The following is a 10,891-nucleotide window of genomic DNA, read 5'->3' as shown; positions in this document are numbered from 1 at the left end:
AATAAGAAGTGTTAAAACTGAACTGATTAAAAAGGTTTTCATACTCACAGAAATTAATATTTCTGAAATAAAAGGCTTATGTCTTATTGATAAACCTAAACCTTACACTTCAAGAGTTCAACAAAGATTAAACAAGAAAAAGGATTACGGTTTTGGTTCTGGTTTCCAAAAGAAATCAAACCATAACGGTAATTTCAAAAAGAAAGGTCTTGGTTTTATTCCTACAGAAAAAGAGAAAAATGAAAAATATGTTCATGATTTTAAATCCAAAATGTTATTTCTTTCAGGTACATCAACTGATGAAGAAGAAAAGACAAGTTTCTGGAGAGAATCAAATAAAGAGTTCCTTGCGAAGAAGCAAGACGAACAGAAGCGAGATACAAGAACCTGTTACAGATGCAACACTGTTGGACACATTGCAAAAGATTGTTCGAATGCGATACAATCAAAACAGGGAGTATTTCGTAAAATCAAAGAGAAAGTGTTTGCATTCGAATCACCACTTGATAGAACAAAACTGTTTAAAGATTCTATTTTTGAAATTGGTGAGAGTTCGAACAAGTTTTACCAGAAGAAAGCCAAATCTGACAACCAGAAATGGGTTGTTAAGAAGGTTGGTGAAAGCTCTAGCGATGATTCTGATAGGTCGAAATCAGAGGAGCTATCTTCTGGCGATGAAACTGATTCCACAAAGTCAGTTGAGCCACAAGTTGTTTCAAAATGTGAAGCTGATGTAAAAGTTGAAAAATCAGTTCCGATTGTTAATGATGAGGAGTTTCCATTACTTTGGGCTGAGAATTCTAAAAAGAAAATTGGTAAAGTTGAAATTTCTAACCAATTTTATCATGATGAACAGGAATTTGATGCTGAGAAGGTCTTTAACTCCAAGGTAAAACACATCTTTGGCAAGATGATTGATCGAAAAGTCAAAGGGGTTAAGGAATTTTATGAGAAGAAAACAACGAAAGAAAAGGTTGAACCATCCCTGGTTTGTGACTGGGATGGTACATATTATGAACAGTAAGTCTTAGGACTTGCCGGAGCTCCCAGGTTGGTAAGTGTGGAGCATGAATCGGCATCTTTCTTGAGTTATATTCGGTAACGTCAATCATACAAACGGTAAAGAGGTTTGTTTATGTTTGTTGGTTATAATTACAAGTGGTTAGATGATTTGATTACATATGGTAAATCAAGGACATTAATTGTACTTGTATTTCCTACTTTTGGTTGGAAGACAAGATGATGGACCACATCCCCGAACATTTGTTTGATAAACCTACAAGTAGTAAAATCAATCAAACTTATTTTCCAGAAAAACCATTTTGATTAAAACAAACTTAAGTGTTTTGAAATCTAAATGGGAAAATAGTTTGTTGATAGGGGGAGTTCTGATTGTTTATGCCAAGTGAATGGCGAATTGATGTGATTTGATATCGGTTGTCATGTTTTTGTACAGTTTGTTTTCATATTTTCGTTAATGTGTTTGCATTTTAGGGGGAGTAAGAAAATTTCAGTAAATCCAAAAACATTAGAAAATTTGAAAAAGCCAAAAACATGATAAAATCAAAAATGAATTTTGTTGTGAAAAAGAGGAAATGATAGTACATCAGTGGACTATCACAACATGCTAAAGAATTGGAAAGTTTAAAAGTGATAAACGATCTTACTGCGGATGTGTCAGTAGATTTTCGCACATTTAGTAAATTGAAACGAGATATAAATCTAAATCAAACTTGCTTGATTCGTGGGTAACTATTCTTGGATATATGGGTAACCCCCGAAATCTTGTTTGAAAGGTCTCGTATTCTGAGATACTAGGTCTTTATACTCAGTGATATCTGGGGTATTATCCCGGGACTTCTGCTGAATGGAAGTTCTGACCTAGTCCCCGGATAATGCTTTTCGCAAAATGCTTGAAACATATCATCGCCCTCAGCAAGCTGATGAAACAATAAAATTGATAGTCGCTGCTGTTGTAATCAAAAGATCCTCTAAAGGGGACCCACCAAAAGTCGAAGCCGTCATCTCTCTGCGTATACGGAAGTATCGACCTGAGCTCTCACGGCCCTCGCACATAACCCCTTTACAGATATCATCTGTGGTATACTTACCTGTAAGACTGAATATTTGGGATCTGGATACAGGAGTATATTCAAGTGGAGTGATACACAATTAAGTTTAAGTCTCTAAAACATTAATATCGTATCTCGAATCAATTGAAGTCTGTGTGAAAATTTAAGTGGACAAACATACTGACAATCTAGGTAAATTGTTTAGAACTGAGAATGTTTAAAGCTTAACGGTGTTAGTGATATGTTTCAAAACTGATATGATCCTCTTGCACGAGCTCACAAAAATATTGTCTGTAAATAGTTTACTTCTGCATTTTCATTTTCTTTCAGAAAAATCCAAAAAGATTTTTGATGTGTTTTAGCATAATTTTTTGAAAATACAAAAAGATTTTTGACAACTGATGTTGAAAAGCTGATTTTCAAAATTCAAAAGTGCTAAACATGATGAGCAATCTTTGAGGAGGAGTGTGTGTGTGAAATTAAAACTGTTTTCATAATCTAACCTTTTCAAGTGGTTCATCATACAGATAGAAAATTGAGAGGGAGTTAAATGTTGGTGCATATGAGAGAGTCTGAGTTGGTGCATGTTTATATGTTTAAATGTTGTCATAAATCTTATGTTTGGGGTAGAGTTTATGCAGGAAAGTCAACATCTGAGGGAGAATATGTAATACTTGAGGAGGAGTACAAGTTGGACTGAACAAACTCAAAAAATGTCAAAGCTTTGTGAAGGAGAGTCTGTTGATGATAGAAGAGAAAGAGACGGAGATAGAGAAAAGCCCAGTAGCTGATCAAGACAGAAGATTGAAGACAGTGTGATATGACTCGATGACACTCCGTTCGATGGCACTCCGTCAACATCTGAGGGGGAGTCTGTTGGTGCATTTCATCTGTTGACTTCGTCTTGGATCGAGTCATAGTATTAGAATGTTAGATCAGGGCACGTAGTACGAGAAAATAGGAGTTTATATAGGTTTTTAGTGAGAGATTCGCTTATAGGGACATGATCAGGATCGCTTATCTGTCATGATGTATGGTCCGCTTATATGACCAAAGGGGTTCGCTTATACGAACAAGGTCCTTTGGAGCGGACCTGAAACGTATAAATAGCACCATAAGCGGTTCATTTGTAACGATTTGTCGAAACTCGTACCGAGGTGCTGCCGGATCGAGAATGTACTAGAATCTGTTATATATCAATAGAAAAGGTGTTTAAAGTGATATTAAAGCTGTTCCTGAGTCAAATACTTGTTTTCCGCACCTGTATTTGATAGAATTACCTCTGAACGACTCGTTCGGGTCGCAGAACGATCCTACACTATCACTTTTTCTTCTTCTTTCACTTGCTCACTCTCAACATTTTTCTCAGCTTTAGTCATCTTTTCTTCACTCACCGGCTCAGTCTTCATTTCCATTTGCTCCTTTATAGCTCTTTTTGCCTTCAGCTTTTTCATGCGATCTGCAAAATAGAAATGAAAACTTTCAGGAGAAAGATGAGTTTTAGCAATATTGATATGTTTTTCTTCCTCATCATCACTGCTACTATCAACTGGTGATTGATCAAACTGTACAGATTTTTCAGAATCAGCATCTGATACACCAGAATCAGACGGTGTTTGATCAAAAACAACTTCTTTTTCTGAAGTGACATCATTCTGAACCCTCTCATCAGCACTCTGTAAACTTTCATCAGCACTTTCTGAGCTTTCATCAGATATAACAGACTGTTCCTCCACACTTTCTACAGTCACACCAATAGATTTCATGCAGGTGGTAAACATATCTGGTTCTCTGACAATCTTGGCAATGAAAGCTTTGAACTCTCCCTTTTCATCAACAAACATATCCCAGCTGAAGCCTTCAGGTAGTCTTTCATCATCTTGATCAACTAAACATGCTTTGCTATCAGGTGATATGTAGTTGCTCCAGTTGAAGTCCACTAAACATGCTCTCTTAGAATCTTCAATCTTCCTACCATGAGCCGTCTGTGAGTCTTGTGATTGACCAACCTGCTGATAAATGGCTTTCCGGTAGTAATCATCTTTTCCGAACGGATTCTGAGCACCACTAGCTTCTCTACCCTTGCACTCTCATTTGAAATAACTTTTCTCCCTGCATCGAAAACAAGTAACTTTAGATTTATCGAAACCTAAAGTAGATACATGAGCATCAAGAAAGTCATTTCTCCCGGTAATCGTTTTGAACTTTTCAGCACGTCTGAGTACACTTGCAAGACACCATTTAATATCCATTAATTCCATCTCTTCGGCGTCTATTTGGTCGTAATCCTCTTTGGTGAGCATAGGATTTCCTATTCGACCAGCTACAAGACCCTCATATGATAATAATACCAAACCGAGTAAAGCCATGTGGTCTTTTGCAGTTTCCTCAGAAAAACTTTGACCTTCTAGAAGATTTAGAGCAATGTTGCACTGAATCACATAACCATTTCCTGTTTTTGTACTTTGAGACTGAAAAATTGAATTTGACTCTTTAGGATTAACACTCGGAAATGATGAGAATCCGCTGCTGCTTTTGCTTGAACCCTGATCAGCCTTTTCTGATGAATCTCCAGCACTAAATGATGTCTGGATTTTCGGACTTCTCTCAGATTCTGGAACTGGAATACTACCCTTATAATACATCTTAACATCCTGTTGACCACTCAGACTGTTCATTCTGGCAATCTTCTGTTGTTCCAGATCCTGACTCTCGATCTTTTCGATGAACTGAGAAATCGTTAACCCATTATAAACACCTGTGTTTTTCAGAATCATCAAATATGTTCCCCATTCTTTCTGTGGTAATGCATCAGCTAGCTTGTCTACCCACTCTTCATGATCTTTTTCAATACTTAACATCGACATTGATCGCACAAGGTGGCAGTATCTCTCAATCAGCTTCTTTGTATCTTCACCCGGTAGACTGCTGAACAGATCAAACTCTTTCTTAAGCAGCGCTTTCTTGCTCTTTATCATGTTCTCGCTTCCCTCAAATTTGACTTTAAGTGCATCCCAGATTGACTTTGCAGTTTTGTCATGCTGTAGCAAAATGAAGATGTCTTCTTTGATCGCTTGCTGAAGCAGACTTATCATCATTTTCTCAGCTTTGTACATAACTCGTTCCTGCTCCGTGAATTCTGATAGATTTTTGGTAGTCTGCAATTCTGTTCGAGGCAACACGTATTTCTTCAAGATACATTCCCACGACCTAAGATGGTTTGCCTGAACCCAGTTCTCGAATCTGTCTTTCCACCCATAATATTCTTCGATACTCATCAACTTCGGGGGTTTTTGGGTGGTTCCCGTCTCGTTTTCTATATTCATGGCTTGAACAACGGCGGCTGGACCAGACGGTGTTGCGAACGCGTTATAGAACTCAGTATCCGTGATGACTTGACACGTTTTTCAAACGAAACTTGGTGTTTGTACCCAAAAAGCGAAACCAGATAGTCCACAAAAGCGAAACTAGGATTTTGTCTGTAAAAGTGAAACCAGATAGTCCACAAAAGCGAAACTTGGATTTTGTCTGTAAAAGAGAAACCCCAGATGTTCTTTGGAGCGAAACCTGTTGATGTACAAAAAAACGGAACTAGAGTTTGTCTGAATGAGCGAAACCTTGATGAACCCTGAAAGCGAAACCCCAGACTAGTCCTTTGGAGCGAAACCTTGGTGACACAAGAGCGGAACCTTCATGCAATTTGGAGCGAAACCTCTGATCTTTGGTCACAAAAGCGAAACTAGTGGTTCAAATAAGAGAAACTACACTATGTCCGAAAGAGCGAAACCTAGTTTGAAAGTCATTTGATCCATTTTTAGTCCGTATTTTGATCCGAAACTTTCCAGCATTTGTTAATGTTCAATAATACACAGTCTGTGAAATTTTTAGCAAATTCCGACCAGAAAAACTTTCGGAAATGGTGAAAGAAGGTGTAGAAGTAAGAAATGATGATGAACTCCAGCTAATCTCTGCAGAACTCCTCCTCCTGAGCTCTGATACCATTTGTAGGATTGTGTTCTGACCCAAACGAGTCATTCAGAGGCGTTCAACTACGTTTCAGGTGCGGAATAACAAGAAACGAAGGTAGAAACAGCTGAATCTTCACTAAATATGCTGATTTTATTGATCTGACAACGTTTACAGCTCAAACCTCACACCGGCAGCACTTCGGCATGGAATACAAGACATTCGTTATGGTTTCGCTCGAATGGTCTGCTATATATAGGCCTGGAGGTTTCGCTTATATTATAAGCGAAACTACATGTGTACGAATAAGCGAAACCTATAGCCTATGACCATATGAGCGAAACTAACTTCCTAAACACATATACTTTCCAGTTTTCTCATAAAACGTGCCCTAATCTATACAATACAATGAATGACTCGATCCAAGACGAAGTCGACAGATGTAATGCACCAACATGGTCGGATCCTAAAGATCGACCAAATGGGTCGGGTTCGTAAGCATAAGCGGTTGTTTAGATCGCTTACCTTTACGACCCTATACAAGCACAATTCTAAAAGCGACGAGCTAAACATGCTAGAACATGTTTAGTAAAGTTATAAAATAGGTTTGGTATTAAAACAAACGGTTTTAATACCCTAGAGTAGTTTGGTTACAAAATACACGAGAAAACGTATTCTGGCCGAAACTATGATCGTCACTGAGCCTAGATAACGTGGTAATCAGTAGGTATAGTCACTAGGGACGATAACCATCGTGATTATGCTCACGTTATGAAGTTCAAATGAACTTCGCGTTGACCATAAACTGGTCAATGCAGAAAGTCAAACATAGTTTGACTTTAACGCCAAAACGAACGAAAAGCACGAAAGAATACTTACAGAAGGTCCCCGTAAGATTGATATTCCAAGTATTTCTCAGGTATGAAGTGTTCTACACTTCAACTTAGAGAAAATCTCAGAATTCAAGTGGGTTTTGCACAAGAGAATGAAGGGTATTTATAGACTTGGTAGAGCCGTTAGGATCGTTCCTCGTTGTGACAACCCTCACTAAACCAGGTATCCGTACGATTTAATTAATAATTAATTGCTGCTTGATTACTGTGCTTACTTGAAATTGCTGATGAACTGCTACTTGATTTCTGATACTTGTATATTCTTGCATCATACTCTAATTGCTGTCACTACATTATTTACATACTGAACTCTAGTGACAAACATGATGCACAAAAGCATAGTAGCACTATGAACGGATAACCTATTGAACATGCTGATAAAGCCAGCATCAGGCAGCTACTGCCTCTAAGGCCTGTATGAGCCAGAGATATTTTACTACACCCATAGTGAGTGTAGGGATACAAGGGTTGTAGAACTGCGTCTCTAGGAATAAGTTACGATGACTGGATGTGCCTAAAACATACACTGAGCACAAAACACAGCACTTTAATTAACATTTCAGCTTCTGGCTAGCTAACAAAGTGCCAAAACATGAGGAAAATATTCCCGACACTTTAAGGAATAAGTTGTGTCACTAAAAAATGGTATTTACGACACTTAAAAGCTTTATTAAGCGCTTTAACGGATTACTATCCAACCGAACAACCGGACTATACCCAGAACATAAAAATATTGACATTAACAATATGGATCTTTTTCTGAGCCAGTTAGGGTCCCTGAACACCCTAACACCCGCGTTAAAGCACAACACATGACTAACCAAGTTAATCCCTAAATCTAACCTAGTTAACCTAACTAAACATCAACTAATGGTTGGAATCAAACTAGGAACCCCCCCCCCCTTGGGCCGATCGGTCACTATGTAACCAAGACTTGTACCATTTATTGAATATTATATAAACTCTTGTCTAATATCTAGACAACACATTAACCATTAGATTAAAACTTCCTAATTGCCTATAAGTAACATGTCATGGCACACAAGATAAATCACTCTACACATCACCACAAAGCTCTCTCTCTCCCTCTTGCTCTACTCACGGCCGAACACCCCTCTTCTCCTCCATCCATTTTCGACTTCCATCTTGCAAGTTCCAATCATCTACAAGTGTTAAGGGTCGCATATAAGGAGCCTTGGAGCAAACGGAAGACGAAGGACCTCTCTATCTAGCTTTTATCCACCTCTTTTGCGCATAGATTCTTCCCTAGCCTCGAGCTAGAGGTATAATGCTTAAAACACTCTCTCGAACTATTCTAAAGTGGTTAATATGTTATGTAACGGTTAAAATTCGGAAACTTGCAATTTGAAGCACAAAAGTCTACTAAAAACATGAATAATGTTGGTTAAAAGTTCACTAGTTGTGTAAATGTTGTAGTATTGATTTTGTGTGGTTATCTAGACCCGATCTATGTTGTGGTAGCTCGGATCATCATTTAACCCGGTTTGGTTAAGGTCATGGATCTTGACATAAGCTTGTTTTGAATGGTACAAGGGTTAAAGGGTGAAACTCTACCACACGCGGAACATGAACTTGTGTAAAAATGTTTTACTTGTAAAATAGTGTTTAAAACTAGCAGATCTACGTATCTGCAAGTGGTATTTTCAAAGGACCAAGCGTCAAAGAAAATCATGTTTTCTAAAAATAGATCTTACATTAACAAGCATGATTTTTATAAACCACAAGTGTGTAAACACTTGTGAAACGAAAAGTTTCGACAAAATAACAAACTTTGTAAAAAAATGACGAGAAGTTGTAAAGATGGAATTACTCTAAAAACGAGGTTTTTACGAGATCACATTACTTTATATAAAGATCCACAAAATAAAATGGGATTTACACTATAGTTTCGGAAAAACTACAAGTTCATGTAATTATGCGATTTACATACTTGTCGACTAGTTTGATGTGTCGGAAATTGTTTGATTGAATAAAGAAGTTGTTGAAATTGATTTAGTAAAAGAAAATGATACGCTTGAAAGCGTGGCCACCTCCAGTTATAGAGGAAACTCTGGCGAAATTTTTCTAAAAACCTAACACCTAAAATTATTTACACTACAAGTGTTAGAATTATTTTTGACATGTTTTCAAAATATAAATTTCGCCATGACTTTATTTTCAAATATTCGGAGGTGGGATTTTCACAAAATTAAACGCGATAAATATATATATTTGGTAAATATATATTCTCACAACATTGTTTATGATTATTTTGTGAAAATACATAAATATTATTTTTAGAGTAAAAATAATATTATCAAACGTTAACGAACCCAAAATAATACAAACGCTTTCACGATAAACATATAAGTTACACTGGTAATATTTATTACCACTCGAATGATAAAACGTAACTTATGCATTATGCGGAAATATTCATGAACGCGTATTTTATCAACGTATTATTTTTGGGGAAAGTTATGTGAAATGAAAATATAATATTTTTGAGAAAAATATTTATATTTTGGAATTGGAAAATAAATGTATATTAAGTGAGACTTAATGATATAATTCGAACGCACATGTATTAAATCCCCCATCCCTGGGAAGGAGATTAACTACCAAGTATATACGAAAAGTAAACACGGAATAGTTGTCTAGCTATTTCCCAAAAACTTAAACTATAAAGCTAAGGCACGGCCGTCCGTCTAATAGAATTAGCACATGTAGGTCGTTGCACAGCTGCCCGATTTGGAGTACTTGGTAGAGACGCACCGACTGTGAGTTCATGTCCCCCCTTTTCTCTTAACTGTTTTCAGTTTTCTAAACTGCGGGGGTGAAATACATGTTACTATGATTACGAGTACTTTTTACATGGTATGGTTAGCGTAAGGAGGGTTACTACTTAGATCATGTGAGTGGGTAGGCGGGAACTGGAGGCCATTAATCCTCATTGTGGGACCGAGGGACGTAAGCGGTAGATCTATCTGGGTGTAGCGAGCCCAACCCCAGGTCCAGCATAACGGACCTCGGGGTGACTTTGTGCCCCGACGCAAAATCGCAAGGGTTGAGTCTTCCTACTTGCACTCCACACATATCAATGGCCTTGCAAACCATTGGTGATCTCTTTTTCCTTATTTGCTACATACCAGGATTTTGATAAATACAAAGGTTTATTTACTCACTTTCGCATGAACTCGCTCAACATTATTGTTGATTTTTCAACTTACATGTATTTCAGGGAATTAAAAGATCTGGCACGGTATGGCACGTTTACCCGCTGCACTAGTTTCCGAGGTCATCCGGGGTTTAGGGAATGTGACTCTTTCCTGGACAAGTCACAGTCTTTAAACCATATTTATGTTTTGTTTGTTTGTTGAACAATGTTATGGTTATTAGGGTGTTTTCCCGTTAAGACAATGGTACTGTATTTGGTTTTTAAAATTTAATGGATGATCTTGCATGTTTTTAATTCATATAGCTTTGTTATGATTAAGCTATGGTATTAAGAAGTCACACCAAATTAACCACGCTTCCGTAAAGCCAGGGTGTGACAGCTTGATATCAGAGCTCTGATCATAGCGAACTAGGATTCATTCTCGATTCTAGACTATGATCACTAGGGCTCTCACGAAAACATTTTTACTGCATACCACTTAAGTCCAGATCCAAATCGTTTTTACAAACACATGTTGAGCACATTTTATTATTTTTAGGCTCAGCCTTGGAGGCTGAGGCTCGGTCTTGGAGGCCGAGGCTCGATCTTAGAGATCGAGGTAGATGTTTATTGTTTTAGGCTCAGTCTTGGAGGCTGAGGCTCGGTCTTGGAGGCCGAGGCTCGATCTTAGAGATCGAGGTAGATGTTTATTGTTTTAGGCTCAGTCTTGGAGGCTGAGGCTTGGTCTTGGAGGCCGAGGCTCGATCTTAGAGATCGAGGTAGGTGGCTAGTGAGACTAGGAA

The sequence above is a fragment of the Helianthus annuus genome, chromosome 3 (assembly GCF_002127325.2).
Source record: "Helianthus annuus cultivar XRQ/B chromosome 3, HanXRQr2.0-SUNRISE, whole genome shotgun sequence".
In the NCBI taxonomy this organism is placed as follows: Eukaryota; Viridiplantae; Streptophyta; class Magnoliopsida; order Asterales; family Asteraceae; genus Helianthus; species Helianthus annuus.
The sequence above is the reverse complement of the archived record's forward strand: the minus strand, read 5'-3'. Positions refer to the sequence as shown.